The sequence below is a fragment of the Alosa alosa genome, chromosome 1, assembly GCF_017589495.1.
Source record: "Alosa alosa isolate M-15738 ecotype Scorff River chromosome 1, AALO_Geno_1.1, whole genome shotgun sequence".
Lineage (NCBI taxonomy): Eukaryota > Metazoa > Chordata > Actinopteri > Clupeiformes > Clupeidae > Alosa > Alosa alosa.
The window spans coordinates 7,324,774-7,347,450 of record NC_063189.1 but is presented as its reverse complement, the minus strand read 5'-3'; the positions used below and the strand labels follow the sequence as shown (position 1 = coordinate 7,347,450).

Genomic DNA, 22,677 nt, shown 5'->3' with positions numbered 1-22,677 from the left:
ATGTTCCCAGAGTCCTCCCAGGGCCCTATGTTCCCAGGGTCCTATGTTCCCCAGCTCAATTTTCTGGTAACACACAGTGGCTGAATCTTAATGTCCTCCCTCACAAGTTTGAATATTCGCTAACTACAGAGGGCTTACAAATCAAGAAGTGCATGAGGGCTCGCTCACACCCTTTGTGTGCCCTTTCCAAGTGTCCAAGTGTCCGTGCCCGGGCTCGGGTCCAACCCGCTGTCATTTCACACCCTATTTCTCTCTCCCACTTGCTTCCGGTCGCTATTCACTGTCCTATCTGAATAAAGGCAAAAGGCCCAAACAATATGCAACAAAAACAAGATGCCTAGTTTCATTACGTAACGGAGATGCACAAAGTATTATACTGTTTTTATAAAAACATCAGTTTGGCCTTTTTTTTTTTATTACTCTTGTCTGTTGATGCCCTAATATACTGTCAAGAAGAGCTGAAATGCCTTTCTGTGCTCATGTGGGCCTGGACCATAAAGACAGGCATGAAAGCACCCTATTCTTTTGCTCCCCTACGCTTTCTGTCAATCACACTCTTTCCCTCTCGCGCTCTCCTTCCCACATGTACAAACACAAGCACACACACACACACACACACACACACACACACACACACACACACACACACACACACATCAAACATATCACAGCCCAAACCGCACCCCTCCTCCTCTGCTGCACACCTCACAGGCAGATATGATTCACGTCAGCTTCCTGTTCTTGTAAAGAGGAGCTGATGTATAAAACAGGACGCCACAGCTGCCTCCAGCAACCCCAGGATATGATGCGAATGCCGCCCATCAGGCTCCCAGGCCCGCTGAGGAGGACTAGGGGACCGTCGGGCCGCCATCTAAATCAGTTACCATATTAAAAGCCTTTTCCTCCATGAGAACTTTGCAGCTGGCCACAGTGACCCACAGGCATAGTGGCCTTGAAATCCAAAAGTATGAATTTGCAAACGATCGCCTAATTACAGGCCCCAGCATTACTCACCAGTGGCCTAGTTTACAAAGCACAGCAGTGAATGGGGAGGGGGGAGAACTCCTCTGGGTTGGCTTTTTATTAATGAGTGCCTCTGCAGCCTAGTTTATCTGGACTACATACAAGTGTGTGTGTGTGTGTGTGTGTGTGTGTGTGTGTGTGTGTGTGTGTGTGTGTGTGTGTGTGTGTGTGTGTCAGAGATATCAGAGATAGAGAGAGAGCGACAGAATATGTGTGTACTTCAAAGAGTATCCATTGTATGTGTGTATCTGTGTGTAGGTAGTTATGTGCATTCTCATTAGGGAATGAGGTTGGCCGAGTCCCCTAATTGGGAGTGCTCATGCACATTTTGTCTTTCTTTGTGACTCACTGTTTAGAGGGCCATTTAGACATATGCAAACAGTTTCATAACGGAATCCTTTACTTGGCATTAGTCTACAAACCCCTCAGACTCAGGAAGCATCATAGATCAAGCATAGTGTTGGACCAGGCAGTCCACAGTAGTCTGCCTCCTGCATTGTTCATCAACTGATGATCAGCTCATTCAGCAGCACCAACCACAGTCACTCGCTCCGTTAAGGCGGGCCATTTAAAGCAGGTCTCATTTCGATTGGCCCACTGAGCATGCCAAACAAACACCTGCCAGCACCTCAGCTCTACCACTCTGTTGCCTTCCTGAAATGACTGCACTGCATGTCGACCTTGTAGTTGTCCTATTTTACTGCAGTTATTAATGCTCATGTATTTTACTTTGCCCTGTAATTAATGTGTTGTGGCCTTTTTGATTGTGCATTTCAAGTAATATCAATCAAAGTGAAGTTGGGCTGTTTTGATTTTACTTGCCGTAAAAAAACCAACCAACTTCAATTTGATTGATATTACCTGGAATACACAATACAAGTTATTAGTTTTGCACACATACTCTCATATGCTTCTCAATACTGTAAATTGTTACAAGATATCCTGTCCTGACTGAAGTTTCTATAAAACACTCTGGTGACAGTTGCCTGTCTGATCTGAGATCATTTAGCAGTGTTTTGCCTGCCACTCATTGTGAGAGGCTCTGCGGTGATGTGAGGGGACGCAGACGCTCCCCGGCTCCCTGGGCTTGTGCTCACTTCCTGAATAATGTAACGTCCTTCAGGTCCAGCCAATGTTACCCACTTTCAGACTGACCTCCTATCCCATGACCCACATAACAGGGAGATGGTGTGGCATCAGGGGTGCTGTATGTGTGTGTGTGTGTGAGAGAGAGAGAGTGAGGAAGGGGCTGCTTGATATACATGCTCAATGACCCAAAATCAATCAAGAACTCTTGTTGGGATCAATTATTTCATTTCCTGTGCCATTTTCCCATGTGAGAGACAACATTAAATAAATTCTAATAAAAAGGGTGTTCTAAAACTGATAGTTCTTGATTGTGATTGGCTGAATCCTGTTTGATACCGTTGTAAAATGCAGCATAAACATACACCACATTTTGTTCTATATTACTGAGCTACCATAACTTGATAGAAAAGTTGGGAGTAGCTGTGTCTCAACGTTGCTTGGCAACCATAGAGGAAATCTGCAATCTGATAGAGGAAATATATTTCTTGGCTGAAGAATGATTATCTATGAATGAATCGTTACATTTCTCGTTGTTGTGTCTTTATGCCTTTGTTTTAGGTACTCCATTTGCACGTCGTGGCTAACCCCCTTAGCTGTTGTAAAATCTGTGTAATCTTCGGCCTCTCGGGGCTTATTGCTTAAATCTAGACACTTCCCATCGACCGCGGACACACAACCCCACGCTAATCCACCCACACCACTATACTCTGATGAAAATAAGGTCACTAAGTTGTGACTTGCTGACATCCACAAGATCACTGCAAGATGGGCTGATCAAAAACCCTGCTCCCAGTCTCTGCAGCAGCACCTGGCCATGCAGGGCTCTGAGCAGCCACGGCAGCACCAGAGCACCAGAGCAGGCTGGGCCAGGCGTCCAGGGCCCTGAGCAGCCACGGCAGCACCAGAGCACCAGAGCAGGCTGGGCCAGGCGTCCAGGGCCCTGAGCAGCCACGGCAGCACCAGAGCACCAGAGCAGGCTGGGCCAGGCGTCCAGGGCCCTGAGCAGCCACTGCAGCACCAGAGCACCAGAGCAGGCTGGGCCAGGCCCAGGGCCCTGAGCAGCCACGGCACAGCACCAGAGCACCAGAGCAGGCTGGGCCAGGCGTCAGCACCAGAGCACCAGAGCAGGCTGGGCCAGGCGTCCAGGGCCCTGAGCAGCCACGGCAGCACCAGAGCACCAGAGCAGGCTGGGCCAGGCGTCCAGGGCCCTGAGCCTTAGTGCTCCTCCGTGAGGCTCCGGTGAGGAGGAGATGGGCAGCACTGGAGCTTCCTCTGGTGGTGGAGCTTCCTCTGGTGGGGTGCAAAGGGATCAAAAGCAGAATTCAGGGCTCCTCTCTGAGGAGGGAGGGATGGAGTCAAGCATTTCTGCTGTCAGTCTGTAAGGAGGAGAGACACTGGGGAGAGTGAAGGAGTGTGTGTGTGTGTGTGTGTGTGTGTGTGTGTGTGTGTGTGTGTGTGTGTGTGCCCCTCTGTATGTTTGTGTGTGAGAAAGAGCCAGAGGGAAGAGCTAACAAGAGAGAGATATGTGTATATGGGTGTGTGTGTGTGTGTGTGTGTGTGTGTGTGTGTGTGTGTGTGTGTGTGTGTGTGTGCACGCGTGTATGTATGAATGTGTGTGTGTCTGTGTGTGTGTGTCTGTGTGTGTTTCTGCGTGTGTGTGTATGTGTGGGTATGTGTGTGTGTGTGTGTGTGTGTGTGTGTGTGTGTGTGTGTGTGTATGTGTGTGTGTTTACATTTGTGTGTGTATGTGTGTGTGTGTCTACATTTGTGTGTGTGTGTGTCTGTGTGTGTCTGTGTGTGGGTAAGTGTGTGTGTGTGTGTGTGGTGTGTGTGTTTGCGTGTGTGTGTGTATGTGTGTGTGAATGTGTGTGTGGGTGTGTGCTCGTGCGGGCCTACCCCCACAAGAGGATGAGCATGAACCCATTTCACTTGTTTTATTCAGGACATTCATTTCACTGCACCCGTAGAACTGAGAGGCCACTGCAGCTTTTTACACTCTGTCATCTAAGGATAAGATATGGTTCACTATCCTGTGTGTGTGTGTGTGTGTGTGTGTGTGTGTGTGTGTGTGTGTCTGTGTACGCATGCATGTGTGTGTATGTGTATGGGTGTGTCTGTAGCTGTTAGTGTATTTTGACCCATAAGCCACTGGTATATGACATGAGATATGATCCTATTACAGACACGGTAAAGGTTCTATCTCCCATCAAAGTGCCTCTGCTAGACATGCTACAAATAAGCTACAAACAAAGATGGGGGCCGCTATAAAGCTATGTGTTTATGATTGCTGAATAAGATTCTAAGTCCATATCTCAATGTTCTGTCTGCGTGTGAAACAGAAAACTGTGTCATTTCACTGCAAACTTCACCAATAACAGACAGTGAAGAAGATCGTTTTTATGGTTCTGTGAAAAATAATCTTTTTGAAATGAAGATAGACTGTATCACTCACAGCAGGGAGAGGTGAAGCTATGGAACATTCAACACTAATGGAGGGAACCTAATTTGGAAATGATTTGCATGTACAATATTTCCATGATGTAATTCATTTCGGATTCATTACAATTAACATATGTAATAATTGAGTAAATAAGTATCCTGGGACAGCTGAAGTTGTTCCATGGAAAAGAGACACAGTTATTTCAAGGTCCTTTTCATTGTAACTGGTCGGTGTGCTCTCATTTGAAGAGTATACAGAAGTAAAAAGGCCTGTGTGCAGTGTCCCTTCATTACAGTGGCACTGTCACACAACCTCATGATCACCTCCATATCTCCATCCCCTCCCCATTACACACACAGCATGCAGGAGACTGGAGTCTGTTAGAGTGTCAGTGGCCTGGCCGACAGCCACCGAGCAGCCTGGCCAGGGCCAACAAGACAGATGGAGAACCACACACACGCATGCACGCATGCACACACACACACACACACACACACACACACACACACACACACACACACACATGCACACGCACGCACACACACACACACACACATGCTATTCACATTCCAAGTGATTCCTAATTGGACTTTGACATTTATAGGAGGGAGTGAGTCAGCTATAGACCAACAGAGTAAAGCCAGATCAATGTTATCCTACCTGTGCTGGTATGTTACGGCAATCTGTGGAGACAGAGAGAGAGAGAGAGAGAGAAAGAGAGAGGGTAGTTTAATACACACTCCCATCAGAGAGCACATTAAAGCACTGACCATGTCCACTGGTCTCAGACATCGTCCATCACTTTGACATGAAATCAGCAGGGCTTCTTTCAAGACCTTTTCCACAGGTTTGACCCGCACACAAGTTAACATCCAAATGAAACCTTTCTAGGTTGTTCTGCACTGTAAATGTTGTGTGCTTCACAGGGATGTTCCAAATAAGCTTGCGTTATTATGTATGTGCTTACAGTATATAGTGTATGTGGGCATGCATGTGAGTACTGTATCTGTAAGTCTATGGGTGTAATGTCAAATGTTCATGATAACATTAGCAATTGAGACATTGGTGTGAAGCCAACCCGTTCATTTTAAATTCCCAAGCAGTGTTACCAGCAGGTAAATGAAACATAATTTGGTACATTAAACTTAAGTCAGTTCATATCCTAAGTTGGTTGCACGTAGACCTAATTGTACTTTTGCTTCAATACTTCAAACGTTTTCTTTTTTTATCCCAACTGGACTGAGCTACTTTCTAGCTGTAGCAAACAATTACCAACTTTGTTGCGTGGCAATAAAAAACACCTTATATTATCTTATCCAACATTAAGAACCTGTTGGATCTACAAGAAACACAGCTGTCTTGTCAAAGATTTTACATGCAGCTATTGGTGCTTCTTTAAAGGAAGTAGGCCTAGACTATCCAGGGGTGCGCTTCCCATACAACTACGGAGGTTAGCTTTTTACTAACATGGTATGATGCATCCCTCAATTAACCAACATTAAAATTCTCAAAACCGCCATACTAACATACATTGTACATAGTACATTTGAACCTTAATGAGACTTAATGATGGACTACCTTAGTTTCATCCCTGAATCTTCTCTGTTTTTTTATTCCTGAGTCATCAAGTTAATTCACTGGTTCATATAAGTAAGTATAAATATAAGAATATATACTCTTTTGATCCCGTGAGGGAAATTTGGTCTCTGCATTTATCCCAATCCGTAAATTAGTGAAACACACTCACACAGTGAGGTGAAACACACACTAATCCTAGTGCAGTGAGCCTGCAACAACAGCGGCGCTCGGGGAGCAGGGGTTAGGTGCCTTGCTCAAGGGCACTTCAGCCGGGCCTACTGGTTGGGGTTCGAACCGGCAACCCTCCGGTTATAAGTCCGAAGCGCTAACCAGTAGGCCACGGCTGCCCCCCAAGCCTATATAGCCTAGGCTGGCCTCATAAATGAATGACTGCTTTGAATGAACATGTCTTATGTAAATGTGCAGGAGAGACTGCTGTGTACTCTATTGTTGTTTAGCTTCTATTCACTTCATCTTGCCGTCAGCACTGTGGTGCAGTGTGCTCAGGCTGAGGATGCTGTGTGTAGCATATAGCAGTTACGCGCTTAGAGGTTCCACTTCAGGATGAAGTAGAGATTTTGACTATTAAATTATGTATTTTCTGCCTAAAGCATTTAAAAATATGGATGTATGATGGTTAGAAGTGTAAAATATCAACCAAAATAGGACAATACGCCTAGTGCAATACGCCTGCTAAATTTGCACAATTTTGCTTTATTGCACATAAACTATTCTGATGAGCATCTGTCAGAAACATAGATTGATAAGACAGTTTCTTTCTTTCTTTCTTTCTTAAACTTCTTAACTTATATTAACCTGTGTCTTTTACCCCATCGTGTGTCTTTGTGCATCTTGTGCTATTTATGTTTACCTGACTGCGAGACAAGTTTCCCTTTGGGACAATAAACTGAACTGAACTGAACTGAACAGGAACCTTAATCCATTTATAATGATTCATTTGCACATAAACAACACAAATAATTTTACATGTAGGTCCCTGGAACTACGAACTATGCGTCTACTATGCTTCTACCACAGGTCAGTGTGATCAGTGGCAGACGTTATTTTCTTTTTAACAAAAGTGCGTCAGTGGAGCTCCTCTGTGTGCCATCACATAATGCCCAGCCCATATCAGATCATTTAGAGCTGGATGGAATCAGTTTGAATGGGAGAAGGGATGAGAGCGGATATACCAGAGCAAATGAAATGAGCTCTCAGTTCCGTCTGACTCGTAAGAACACTACAATTGGCATAAACATCTTGCAACAACGTGCAGATAGATTGAGGCAAAGTTAATGTGGAAAATCCCATTCACTTCCTGGACACGCTGTTCCATGTGTGCCCTCAGGCAGGCGTCATCCGTGCCAGAATAAACTACAATTAGGCCTCATTTGGGATGCACTGCTAATATGTATGACTTCACAACACAGCCACACAGTCCCCCATAGCAAAGTGGGACATACATGAGTTCACACTGAGACTCAGGGCATTCATTTTTATTTTCATGCCCTCGAACCAGCTAGTGTATTGGCTCACATTACACACCTTTTTTCTGTTAGTGTTTGTATGAGTGTGTGAACATTGTGTGCTGTTCTATGCTGTATTTAGAGAGAGGGAGAGAGAGAGAGATTGACTGGCTAGTTTCATTTTAGAGGACATGTCATGTCCCTCGGGCCCCATAACAAATAGATAAATGATCTGCGTAATGCAATATTCACATCAGTTTGCGCAGAAATGTAAATACACACTTGTGTGCAGATGTGCTCAAGCACATGGAAAGGCAAGCTCACATGTGTGCTCACCCACACACCTACACACTCAACATTTCTCCAGAGTAATTACATGAACATCTCTAATTAGAAAGGCAATACTAGTGTCAGTGGGAGACAGAAGTCCCCACTGCTTTCATACCAAACATCTTCATTATTAAACTGACCCTCTACAGTGCTCACACACACACACACACACACACACACACACACACACACACACACACACACACACGGCCAGACACAGTCAAGACATAGACACGCACACATTTGCATAACCATGCAAACAATAAAGACACAGCCATGGTAGGTCTCAGTTTTCCAAGCCTACCCAAGGGTATGATTCCTGCCATCTTACCACATGCTTGTAATCCTACCTTTATTTACTGTCTATTACACTACTGTACATGTCTGCATGTGTGCCTGTGTGTCTGTGTGTGTGTGTGTGTGTGTGTGTGTGTGTGATTGAGTGTGTGACAGAGAGAGAGAGAGAGAGAGAGAGAGAGAGAGAGAGAGAGAGAGAATACTGTCTGAACTGGGCCTTGACAGCCAGTTTGGCAAAAATCAAGATCGCGATGTGAAGTATGGTGTCCACTTATAGCCCTTTCCACCAACAGAACACCGGTTCTGTTCACGGACCAACTTTGAATTGTTTGCAGCATTTCGACCAAACAAAAAACGCTTAGGAACTGGAACCAAAAAATAGTTGCTTTTTTCCTGTGAACTGGAGTGGGCGTGTCATTCTACCTTTCAGAGGGGAGAAGCGCTTTGAGTGTCTAGAAAAGCGCTATATCAATTTAACATGTTGTGTTGTTCACGCATGACACCATATGGAAACGTTTGCAAGTACCATGGCACAGCGCCGCCTAAACGTTATCCACGGCACCAACTGGCAACATTCCCTAGTTGATCAGCTCACTATGTCACTGTCACAATACTTGCGATACTAAATGACAACATTCTCTGTACACTGTTGCTGCGACACTGCAAGGACATGGACAGAGGGTAACATCGCAGTGAGTGACCAAATGACAACTTTCTGGCAACGTAGCTGCAACGTTATGTGTTAGCTGTAAAGGTTTACAAGTTGCGAAAAACGTCTGGCTGCGTAAACGTTTTTTGACAAAAAAGCTCCTGTGATGTCGGACTTAACAACCGGATACAAGTACAAGCTTAGGGTCCACAGCCTAGCAATTGAGACAGATACCAAAAACCTGACTGCCAAGAGAAAACACATTTGTGGTCACTGCATGACTGATTAGGTCGAAAATTCAAGAGAGAAAGAGCCCACTACTTTCAAAAACAATACACAGATGACCACAGACAAACTAATTATAATACTTGGAGTGGGGCAAAGAACACCCCTGGCTGCCCAGCTTGTCACAGCTTGCCATGACCTGAGAGACAGTGTGGAGTTTCAGTATTTACTGTTTGATATTTATGATGATCTGGATGCCCATTCATGTGCTCATGTTTCTGTGTTCCTTTCAGCCGCGCTGTGGACTGCTGATTGTTAATTGCAAATGGTTGAGAGAGAGAGAGAGAGAGTGAACAAGCATGACAGAAAGAGAGAAGCAGAGAGAGAGAAAGCAAAAGAGGTAGAGAGAGAGAGATATATGTAAGACATGCAAAATGAAAGCCATATCCACACATACTGACACTGTCATGCATGTACATATTCACATCATCTTCATCTTCATCATTCACTATTAGTGAGAAAATGTGCCTGTGTGTGTCCTCCTCATCAAGTGTGTGTGTGTGTGTGTGTGTGTGTGTGTGTGTGTGTGTGTGTGTGTGTGTGTGTGTGTGTGTGTGTGTGTGTGTGTGTGTGTGTGTGTGTGTGTGTGTGTGTGTGTGTGTGGTGTGTGTGTGTGTGTGTGTGTGTGTGTGTGGTGTGTGTGTGTGTGTGTGTGTGTGTTAGCAGAGCCTCATCCATCAGGCCTTCATGTACTAATGTAATTACAGCTCTAATTTCCATCAGGCAGGACAGCGGGGGTGAGGTGAGATTCATGTCTGTCATTACTCTGCCCTGGCCCGGCTCCTCTGGACACAGCAGTCTCTCTGCAGCCCCCACCTGACTGGACAGGGTTCACGGGCCACTCATGCTGCACTGAGTCACATCTCTTATCAGTGGACGCTGGACAACCTTCTGTTCCGTAAGAGAATAAAACTGACACTGTGAGTGTGTGAAATCACTGTCCTGACTCCTGTCCATTTGGAACATTGCAGTGTGGTGTGTGCTAAATACGCTCAGTATGTCAGTAAGAAAGAACTCGTAATAAATGAACATGTGGAGAACATGGTGCATCTCCGTGAAAATAATTTAGTTAAATGAATCTACTTGGACCATTTTAATGATCAAAAAATCAGAGCATGGACAAAATAGGAGTCACTCAACGTAATAGAGGATCATAGACCCCTGACCCACACAATCTTAACCACACTGGCCCTCATGTACGAAATGAACGTACGATATAAAACAGACATAGGATAGGCGTACAGTACACTCATTTCCACGCAAAGCATGACATTTATCAATCTGAACGTGAGCGGTGACTACCGTAAAACCTTTATTTTCCCAAATCGCCAAACTGCACCAGCTAGTATTTGAGACAGGCATCTACTGTATATGAGACCGGCCTTTATACAAAACTTCACACAAAACTCTTCCTCTACAAAGATGGGAAATATTATCAAATTAATTATTTCAAACACTGAATGCCTATTACTAGGCTATCTGATGATAGGCCTCAATTACGGATCCTTCATTTAGTGTTGAGATGTTGTTCATTGAGTGTTATAGATAACAATCCAAATAGTGGGAAGCTGATTGATACGTTACTTCGACAGATGTCAATGTTCCTTGCAGATTTGTCACTTTCAGATATAAACTGAAGACGAACAAATACAAATATGCATGACATTTAAATGTCCAACATGTCCTTAAGACGCTCTTAGCCAGTAACGAGAACTCTGGATCCCTCGTATATAGATCTACAGTACGAGTGTTTTCACAACCTTCTTAAGTAACAATGGTTTCAGGAAACAGTCAGCAAATCTTAAGACGTTCGTAAGAGGGACTTTACGACCTTCTTATGCTTACGATGCTTTTGGGAAACCTAGCCCTGGGGCTGATTCAGGCTGCCAGCATGGCGTGATCGTGCCGTGTCTGTTGTGTGTCAGTTGCGTGGCTATTAAAACATCTCTTCACTTTCTCTTTTGAATGGAAACACTTCCAACACGTTTGCATGTCGCGTTAAAAATAGGCATCGGTCCTATTCCTAGCATGCACACGGTTTCGGCTCGGCAGGCGGTGTGCAAGCTCTAACCTGTTAACATGGGAGACGAAATAAAAATGGACACTCCACGCAACTGACACGCTCACGCCACGCAGGCAGTCTGAATCAGCCCTAAGAGCGGTGCACGGGCATTCATGCGCGTTCACGCAAAAAAGTCAGAAAAACCAAACGAACTATCTTAAGATAAATCCTGGAAAACCCTTGTAAGTGCGTGTATCCATCGTTATTGGGAAAATGGGCCCTGGCCTCTATTTGAGACCGTTTTACAGTAGGTAGGCCTATGCTCACATCTCATGTCAAGTCTACAGCATAGTACGGTGCAGCAGTAAATCGGCGGAGGATTGGAAAGTTGAAGAGTTAATTCATGGAAAGACTTTTCCTGCACATTTGTAGTCTACTTTTCGTAATATATTCTGTTATGTTGACACGTTTAATGGCTTAGGATAGCAATAAGTGGAGAGAATTGCTTTTGCTTTGGAAAGCGCAACAGTCATAAAAAACATTTGAGTGGAACAAATGGCAGGTGTCGTATGGTTTTGTAATGAACGTATTTGTAGTATGATGTGTTCTCTCGAAAATAAAGTCTGTTACACTAAAATTGCCATAGTTTCCTGGCTTTCTTGATGACACTTTTCTAGCTGTCAAAATTAACATAGTTCAGCTGGACTTGCAACATCACTGTGGCTCGAGGTCAGAAATGTTTCTCTTTTGGATGTATTATGCACCTCCATGTCATAGATTCTAGGTGCGAGGCCTCTAAAATGAGCATATATAAAGGCATGATATTTAAATTACACTTGTTTTCAGCCACCACATTTACCAACAATTTCTAATGCTGGAATTGGAGTGATACGAATGTTTCATGAATCACACGTGAGCCCTGTCGTGAGATGATTCCTGTGCTCAGATCTTTTTTGGTTTCTATGCTCGGTTGATAAATGAGGGTCAATGTGTGGACACACACACACACACACACACACACACACACACACACAAACACAGGGTAGGGCTTCTCTAGGGGAAAAAGAAAGGGTGATTTTTTAAAAAGCTCTCTTGCTAATGAAGAATTTTGAACAAACACTTCTGAAAGGGGAACACAGGACTCATGTTGTATAATCTGAATATTGTGGATAGCAAGATAACATTTTAAATTTTTTGGATTGTCCCTTGTGTACAGGAAATAAGAATGAAATATTTCAGATCAAGTGTTTTACTCCTTCTATTACGTGTTAGAATATTAGATTTCAGCTGAAAGTTTCCAATGTGGTTGGGCTCTTTGACACCCCAGGATATGGGAGGTAGAAAGGAGGGTTATGCTTTAGAATTAGACATACAGTTTGGAAATGTGTAGCCTATCTATAACTCATACACATTAATTAAACATTATTTTGGAAAACTATCTTGATATAGAATAATACTGTATCATGAAATCACAGTGTTTCATTTACCTAGTAAGAAAGACAATGCCTTCCTGATGGTTCGAACACACTCATAGTGTTTCAAACCCCAGGCTGTTTCAGATTGTGTTTTTGAAAAGCATTTCCTGCTCAGCCAGATGAGGTTGCTTCTCTCGAATGGCGACACGGTAAAAAAATGCAGACTCTCTCTGGATTCAACATAATTACTACCAATACTAGACATAAACATCCTTACAAAACACTGTATTGTGTTACCTCATATTATTCTACGTTGTCTTTAGTGCTGAGAGAAATGTGAAAGTATGTGGGGAAAGTATAAAATCTTAATGCAGTAAGTGCTCAGAGCTACATGAGCTCATAAAGGAATACAACAGACTTCTGAGTTAATGAACACAGCACAGGGAGAGAGGAGGAAGGGAAGCAGGGAAGGCAAGGAGAGACAGAGAGAGAGAGAGAAAGGAGGGAGAGAGACAGAAAGAGGGTGGAGGGGGTTGACACATTTTTTATTTAAGGTCTTAGATTAAAAGCCGCTGGCAATTCCAAAGCTACTGTAAAAACTGTGCCAGGATCTATTGCTCTCTCTCTCGCTTATGCACACGCACACACACAAACTCAGCAACAATTACACAATCCGATAAATCAGGCTTCCGTCCAATTAGTCAGCGCTGTGGGGTGAGTGTGTGTCGATTAAGAGCATTGATTACAGATACAAACATTCGTTTAGCTACAGTGCTAAGCACTCTGTCCATCGCTGATAAACACGTCTGTTTATTAATTACCTTTACTGATGCCAGCACAGCTGAACTTTCCACTGCGGTGAACACTCTCTCTGTGTATGTGTGTGCTTCTTTCATTCACAATACACCTATTCATTTAGCAGGCTCGTTTTCCAAAGCAACTTACATATTATGTCAATTATATTACAAGGGCTTTGTTACATTGTCCCCGGAACAACTCGGGGTTACTGTAAGTGCTTTGCTCAAGGGCTCAACGTTGGAAGCCGGGAATTGAACCCACAACTTTTCTGACAACTGCAATGCTAGGCCAGCTCCTTAACCACTACACTACCACTGCCTGCTTTCTCTAACTGTAGTTAATTTGTTTGTTGCTGTTTCAAGTGGAAGTGGAGTTATTGTGCACACCTGCCACCTGTTACAGCCTTCAGCAATCAACATGAGAGTGTGTATGCATGAGGTAGTCTGTGTGTCTGTGTGTGTTACAGCCTTCAGCAATCAACATGAGAGTGTGTATGCATGAGGTAGTCTGTGTGTCTGTGTGTGTTCCAGCCTTCAGCAATCAACATGAGAGTGTGTATGCATGAGGTAGTCTGTGTGTCTGTGTGTGTTACAGCCTTCAGCAATCAACATGAGAGTGTGTATGCATGAGGTAGTCTGTGTGTCTGTGTGTGTTCCAGCCTTCAGCAATCAACATGAGAGTGTGTGTGCATGAGGTAGTCTGTGTGTCTGTGTGTGCTGCGTTTCTCTGCATGTGCGTGTACAGTTTCTCTCTCTCTCTCTCTCTCTCTGTGTGTCGTGCGCACGTGCACGTTTGTATGTGTGTGTGTGTGTGTGTGTGTGTGTGTGTGTGTGTGTGTGTGTGTGTGTGTTTAAGAATTTCATCTGCCACCATACATCACATGAAGAGCAGAGGGCAAGCCGTCTTCTCAACGAGGGCAGAGCCTGAGTCAGCTGTTTCAGCGAGCTGCTCCCCTGTGTGTGTGTGTGTGTGTGTGTGTGTGTGTGTGTGTGTGGGTGTGTGTGCTAGTGAGTGTGTGTGTGGGTGTGTGTGTGTGTGTGTGGGTGTGTGTGTGTGTGTGTGTGTGTGTGTGTGGGTGTGTGTGTGTGTGTGTGTGTGTGTGTGTGTGTGTGTGTGTGTGTGTGTGTGTGTGTGTGTGTGTGTGTGTGTGTGTGTGTGTGTGTGTGTGTGTGTGTGTGTGTGTGTGTGTGTGGTGTGTGTGTGTGTGTGTGTGTGTGTGTGTGGGTGTGTGTGTGTGTGTGTGTGGGGTGTGTGTGTGTGTGTGTGTGTGTAAGGGGGAAGGGTGACGAAGGCAAAATGTCAGAAGCAGAGAGGAGAGGTCACCATATATTACCTAGAGAGAGACTCAGGTCAGAGGTCACCATATATGACCTAGAGAGAGACTCAGGTCAGAGGTCAACGCCACTCTCTTTCTCTCTGTATCCCTCTTTCTGTTTTGGTCTCTGACATTCTAAATGATTCTAATCAGATAGACCTATTGTGGTATATCTTTATCACGTCATTTTCCCATTTTCACACAATTAGTAGAACTAGCTGCATGTTAAAAGGTTTTTCCCTCTGTCCTGCTATTTAATTCTCACAGGAGACGTGTGTGAAGATGCCTGTCAGTGTCTCTCCATCAGGAATGAAGAGGGAGAAGAAATCTCTCCTCCTCAGCCAGCTCCATCTCTCTGCCTTTGATTAATTGCCAGCGATTCACAGTCTCTTCTTCTCTCAACACCTGACAAAGACAAATCCGGAGTTTCACACCAGCTCTGCTCAAACGAGACAGCATGTGTGCATGTGGGAGAGAGAGAGGGGAGAGAGGGAGGGAGAGAGGAGAGAGAGGGAGGGAGGGAGAGAGAGAGAGAGAGGAGAGAGGAGGTGAGGGGGAAAGGAGAGAGAGAGAGAGGAGAGAGGAGGTGAGGGGGAAAGGAGAGAGAGAGAGGAGAGAGGAGGTGAGGGGGAAAGGAGAGAGAGAGAGAGGAGAGGAGGGGAGGGGGAAAGGAGAGAGAGAGAGGGGAGGAGAGGAGAGAGAGGAGAGGGGTGAAAAAGGAGAGAGAGAGGAGAGAGGAGGTGAGGGGGAAAGGAGAGAGACTGAGGAAGGGGGAGAAGTGAGAGAGCTCTAGCGACTGACATCAATGTGTGAAAAATAAAGACAAAGATTTCATGTGCATGATTGAATGTGATATGATGCCTCACACAGAATAGAGAGAAGGACAGAGAGGCAAAGGGAGAGAGACAGACAGACAGAGAGAAGACAGAGAGAGAGAGAGAGATATGGAGGAAGAGAGAAAGAGAGCATGATGAACGGTCACAGGATGCTTCCTCACATTAAACAACCTGGACTTATGGACCAGAGTCAGCAACTGCCATCTCTCATTGGTAAACAACCCTACACACACACACACACACACACACACACACAAACACACACACACACACGTACGCACACACACAGCTAATAGTATTGCAGTTATACTACATAAGCATTTGCAAACACATGATTTACACAAAAGCAAAGCATTAATGCATAATCTAACACATAGACATGTATGGTCAATAGTTTCCTATTCCTACTGTATACTGTAGACTCCTTGCTTGTGCTTTCACGGTCAGCGTTACACATAACACAATGTTAATTAACTACACACTACCCAGTCGGTTACCATTTATGGGGAAAGAGATCATGAATAGTCTGAATAGTTATCCAACACACACACACAGGCAAGCATGCACACAAACAAACACACACACACACACACACACACACACACACACACACACACACACACACACACACAGAGCCCTTTCTTCTGTTTCCCACACTGAGAGAGCCTGGTCTGATTAAAACTCTCTTTTCATCTGCGTTTGGGATTCACACAGAGAGTCTGCTGGTCTAAAATTACACCCTGCAGCCCAAATGAGGCACAGAGAGCCGGAGGGGGCAGGTGGGGGGAGGGGAGAGGGGGGGAGAGGGGGAGTAGAGGCTCCTAATCTTATCTAGGGAGCACTAGGGTTATTTATCATAGTGTCCTGTGTGAGTGTGTGTGTGTGTGTGTGTGTGTGTGTGTGTGTGTGTGTGTGTGTGTGTGTGTGTGTGTGTGTGTGTGTGTGTGTGTGCGTGTATAAGAGAGAGAGAGCACCTGGCAGTGGGAGGTGCTTCTGTGCAATACAGTTGATTTACACCTTCAGCCTGACAACACACAAACACACAATCTGCATTCACACACCTATTTAACACCAACACATGGGACTGGGGTATGGTGGTATTAAAGCTATGCATTTTATTTTGCTTTTCAGTGGCTGCATCTAAGACATCTGCATAATATACTATAATTCCAGGATATGTAGATGAATGTCTGTGTGTCCATTTATGGTTGAAGTTCTCTAAACAGTATAAACAGTGCAGATCATCTAACTGGGACAGATGAGATCACCGTAAACACACAACCTGCTCGCGTAGGGCATTTAGGTGATTTTCAGTTTGAGTCTCGTACCTCAGTGATCTTGAGCCATGTGTGTGTGTGTGTGTGTGTGTGTGTGTGTGTGTGTGTGTGTGTGTGTGTGTGTGGTGTGTGTGTGTGTGTGTGTGTGTGTGTGTGTGTGTTGGCAGTGATGCTGAGATCCATCTTATTGATGAGGAGGCTCTGACTGCTACCTCGTCCATCAGGCTGAGAAATGATACAGTGTCTGGCCAGATCTCAAAATGCTGGAAGGTTATGTTCAGAGGCACATTGTTACACACACACACACACACACACACACACACACACACACACACACACACACACACACACAGAGAAATACACAAAAGAAGCGCCCATGCAGGCTAACACAGATACACAGATGTCCACATGCACGTACCTGAAAGGACACACCCCCACACACAGATAAACACACCCTTTCCCTAGATGTCTTGAGAAAGTTCTTGGAGACGACACCTAATGATAATAAATGAGCCATCACCCTCAGAGAAGGAGGCACTATGTCATTCTCTCAGCCAAGGGGTGGGGGCGCAAGGTCACACACACACACACACACACACACACACACACACACACACACACACACACACACACACACACACACTATCCCTTTAATTAGCTTATCATGAAAATACACATACACACTCACACCAGCACACCTTCTCCCAAGTGTGTGTAAGTGTGTCAAACCCAATCAGAGCCGTGCTCACTAGGCGAGGAGATCCACAGCAGCATGGCCAGGACTCCTCTCTACGGTCATCCCCACTGAACACACTTTTCACACTCCACATTATGAACTCTCACTCGGGCCATGCCACAAAACACCATACTGTGCTCACACTGGAGGTCTGCTCTTCTGGGTTAAAAGAGAGCTGACTCCAGATCAGCCGCAGTATGACTGAGCATGTAAAGTGTGTGCTGGCGTTTGCTCTGTGTTTGAGGATCCTTCTGCTTCACACCTCAGACAGACTGAGCCCAACTCTGCCTCATTAGCATGCGGGGGAATCAAACACAAACTACAGCGGAGAGGCGCTGGCAGCCCCGGAGAGGGGGAGGAGGAGAGGGGGGAGGGGACGACAGGCAGAGAGATCAACGGAAAGAGTGAGAGTTGGATGCTTGGAAAAAAATATACGATTTGACAATAGATCAAAATTGTAGGTGTGTGTGGGAAAAGAGAGTGTGTGTCTTTCCTGGCCAATTGTTAGGTGCATCCTGCCCACTCATGGGGTGCGGAGAGTGCCTTAATGAGGCGCACGGCTGTACATCAGTGTGCTTTTGGGTGGGGGAGGGGCCCCCATCTTATTTAGAGAAACTTGGCTCCTGAAAAAAGCCTTTGCTTTGAACGGCTCTCATCAGCGGAAGCCTTCGCCTCACACGACACCGTCATCTGGTGTTCCTAACAACCTGTCAACGGTGAGGCTCTGCTGGGATAGCCGCCATTTCAGAGCTCTGAACAGAGAAATGGGACTCTTCTCTTGACTCGTCCTGACTCCCTCGCTCACAAAGGCTCTCTTTGCTCCATGGACACGTGATCATCAGTGCGTCAGCACGCAGAGACACACTTTTTCGGAGAAGACAAAGCTCCAATCAAGGCGCCATGCCTGGATGCACAGGAAGCTGGAGAGGGCGTTGCCTGGGTGGGGATGATTTGGCTGTGACTGGTGCTTGCAGTGGGCTGTTCAAACATTTGATCCCCCTGACTGCCAGACAGACTGTGTGGATGAGCCGCCCAAGCTGCTCCAAAACCCTCCGAAGACACCAGGGAGACGAGCTGATGAGCCCGGTCCATCTAATCCCCAATTTCAAAAGAGTCTATGAGTATGACTACGAGTGAGCTAAACAAAGCCAACCAGCAAATAAGACAGACATTTCCGCTAGCCTCTAAGAAGACATCATCAGCCCGCCTTCCTCCCTGTCCACCTCTTCTGCTGTCTGTCACATCCTCTTTTACCTTCTCCTCCTCCACCCTGCTCTCATTCATCTCTCCATCCTGTCCTCCATCCACCCCCGACAGTCCTCCACCTTCTCAGTGTGCCGCTTCATGTTTGGAGGAGCGGCCCCAGCACAACCAACACACTGTCACAGAACACAAAGCAGCACAGCGCACGGCTGACTCACATCACAGCTCCCTTACATCACAGCGCTAGCTGGCTCCCTCATAATGCCACTGGAACCCCATGTAAGGGGGGCTGCTCTATCCAAACAACGGCCCTCCATCATAGCTCACAGAGCCGTCCAGTCTGAATCCCCCCCCCCACCCCGCCACAGTAGCAGCGTGTGAGCAAAGTGCTTGGGCAAGCTGTTGGACTTCTGTCTGAACTTACAGAAGGGGCGAAAGCACGGCGTCAGCATTTCACCAAAGGTCTCACTGGAGATCACGAGAGAACTGTCACAAGTATCAAAGCAATGTCAGGCTGGGAGAAAAAAAAGAAGCATCTTTCACATTTATGACTATAAATATCTAAATAAAACTGAGGAAATGCTTACATTGCTGCTTTTGTTGTTTCTTTTTGTCATCTCCTGGGAAGCGGCCATGTCTTCATTACAGTAAACCAGACGTATCTATCTTTCCAGTTCAGTTTTTTCTTCTTTACAGTAAATGGCATGGATGACTTATTCAGTGATGTGATTAGCTCTAGTGCATGCTCGTTTAAGTTAACGACCGCACTATGGGGCACTCATTATCGTCATGCATTATTGATAAACAACAGGAGAGAATGGGGAAGAGGTGAGGGCACTTCACCACCCACCAACAACCAGCAACATCTGCAGGAGATGCAGGGCCGGGCATGGCACAGGGCCAGTCATGCCAGTCATGCCAGTCATGCCAGTCATGCCCAAAGCTCCGCTGCCACACCTCTTCCCTCTGACGTGACAGGGAATACTGGGATGTTTGGAGCCAGGCCATGTGTAGCAGCGCTCCACATAAGTAGAGTACCATAGTTCAGTGTTTCCCATACATTGACTTATTTGTGGTGGCCCACCATAATATCAACATTGACCACCACACAATGATTTTCCAGGTTGTACTAAATTGTGCTTAAATCTGGTTAGCATTATAACCATGCTGTGCTAATTTGTTAAACACTGTTGCATTCAAGTTCATTCTGCAAACCAACCACCACAAATGGATTTCAATTCTCTGCGAAACACTGAAGTATCATCCAATGATTCATAAATAAACAGCGAGTGGTGAGTACATTTATGTACCATTTATTTATGTAGCATTTATGTAAGTAATTGCATGGAAATGTCTCAAGAAAGAAAAAAGCCAGATATGTTCCTGATAATGTACTTTCCCTTGCTACTTAGAACAGAGTGGAAAGTGAACACTCTGCAAGTTCACTAAATGGCTTTGAATATTTACAGAAAAAGTTGGCTGTATACTTCAGATGCACCACTTTGTAAGTGTGTGTGTGTGTGTGTTTGGGCTTGCTTTATTTGCTTGTTGTTCCATTTGAACCCATTGGCATATACAGTATGACTATCTAATATGAAGAGCATGAAGAGCTAGTTGCTTTTCACAGAGACACACATACACACCTGTCTGTTAAAAAGTCAGAATGTCAGTTTCACTGGAGTCTCAGTCAGTTCACTAAGCTCATCCTCACCTCACTCTCATCCCTCACCCTGATGATGGTGGTCCAAGAGCCTTCTCTGAAAAACTAAGCAGCCCTTGGTTTTGCTGTGAGTGAATGTAGGCTAACCTTTTTTGAGTCCTCCATCTGAATTAAATCTAGACTTAAACACACTATAAACCCACATATTGAATTATACAGCACTAAAACAATTTCACTACACAATAAATACATCTCCATAATGTCGCCGATGATACGTGGATAATTAAATCATATGGAATGTTAATTACAAGGGGTTAACGGGAAACGGAATAATTTTCATAGACCAATGGTAACGGGAATAGTTCACGCTTAATGTGGCTGAGTTTTGCACTTTGAAGACAATGTTATCATACGTAATAGACAACGGGAAGGTCCGAAGGTAAGCTACCTGGTCGCCAACCGGAACACAAAAACCACAGCTTACGGTGAGGACGCATTGGGGGGGGGGAACCACGGATGCAAACACACACACGCAATTATAACCCTCTGCCACTAAGTCAGTATTTTTTTTAAATCTACTCACCAGAATCAAGGCTTTAATTCACGGTTTCAGGAACATCCGGCGGAGTTTTATCCCTCTCCCTCCAAGTTGGAAACAGCGGAGCGCTCTCGACCCAGCTCTGGTCTGAGAACCCCAGTCAACTGAAACGGAAAGCATAAGGCACGTTGGTAACGCAGAGGTAGGCTAGGAGGAGAGATGAGCTTAATAAGGAATGTTCGGGGAAGTGTGCTAGGAAATAATAGGCTACAGAATCATCACCTGCTGTCGTTTTGGAAAATTGCGCGACTCTAGGTCGAGCTGCCGTTTACGAACAGACACCAAGGAAAGTGAGCGGGTGTTCTGCGCGAGCTGTCAGATTCCACTTCAAACTGCTGCTTGCGATGCGCGAGCAGATAAGAAACACACACACACACACACACACACACACACACACACACACACCGGGGAGGGGGTGGGGGGTGGGTGTACCCAAGGCAACTTTATATTAGTCCTGAAAAAAGATTATTGAAAGCATGGGAAAGTTTTACTGTCTTCTCTTCTTATAAATGCAAAAGCTTGCCCATATGTTCTAAGTCATTTGTCATAAAAACCTCTGATCATTTGGAAATGAGTTTGGGCATATAAAGCTTTATGATTTGGACTGGATTTAGTTGGCCATAGATTCTTAGGTGCAATGTTAGTAAATGGCCTTTCTACTATTATATTATGGTACAGTGTCATACCACCAGTGATGTGATGACTGTAAAACCAGACCAGGTTCTAAGAGGAGACTGGGGGCACAATACCAATGAGATGGGCTGGATGATTAATTAGAAGAAAGCAGGCAACAGAGAGAGAGAGAGAGAGAGAGAAAGAGTGAAGGGGACAGAAACACTTCTCAGCTCTGAATCTCTGTGATTTTGTGACTCATTCCTCCCACCTCCTCTCATCTGTTCCAGCCACATGGCCACTAAAACACATCTTGCATGAGACACACACACACACACACACACACACACACAAACACACACACGGACGCACTTCAGGCATGTGTGTGGGATAACATATCTGGTAATGTGATGAAATAATAGAGTAATTTCAGCACACAACGAATGAGGAGATGGTCCTCAAATGCAACAGTAACAGTTACTGAGCACACATAGTGTTTAAATGCCAAAACTCTCTCCCGTACACACACACACACAGTACAAACACACACACACACACACACACACTCATATACATGCACACACACACACACACACACACACACACACACACACACACAAACACACACACACACACACACACACACACGTGTGAAAACACCCATATACATGCACACACACACACACACATATAGAAGTGGCACTAGCACTGGTGCTTTTGAATGTGCATTCATACAGTCATATTTAATTGCCTGTGTATGTGATATTTAAGTTAAGATAAAAGAAGTAGGTCAAAAAGACCACCCAGGGTTTGCAAGGCTCAAGGGGTAACAGCGCGACAGGATCCCAAATGAACTCCAAGGCTTCATCAGAAATGCACATATATTGTGCTAGCAGAGAGAGCAGCACGCGGCTGATGGCAAGCAGCCGTCACAGAGATGGAGAGATGGGCACCAGGCTGGCCAGCAAACACAAAGCCCTCGTTTAGTTATTCATTTATGGCCTCTCATGGCACCATTACTCATTAATCAACCCCCACAATCATTTAGTTTAGATAGAAAATATAAAT

At 45.2% G+C, this 22,677-nt stretch overlaps 1 protein-coding gene across 1 annotated transcript in view; it reads right to left on the bottom strand.

The window, feature by feature from the left end:
• LOC125292195 (receptor-type tyrosine-protein phosphatase delta-like) overlaps positions 1-21,309 on the bottom strand; it is a 98,185-nt gene extending 76,876 nt beyond the window's left edge. Inside the window, 3 exon segments of the mRNA XM_048239399.1 lie at positions 5,213-5,235; positions 20,983-21,101; positions 21,220-21,309. The gene's annotated coding sequence lies outside the window, so the exon portion shown is untranslated.
• Between the last annotated feature and the right edge of the window lie 1,368 nt (positions 21,310-22,677).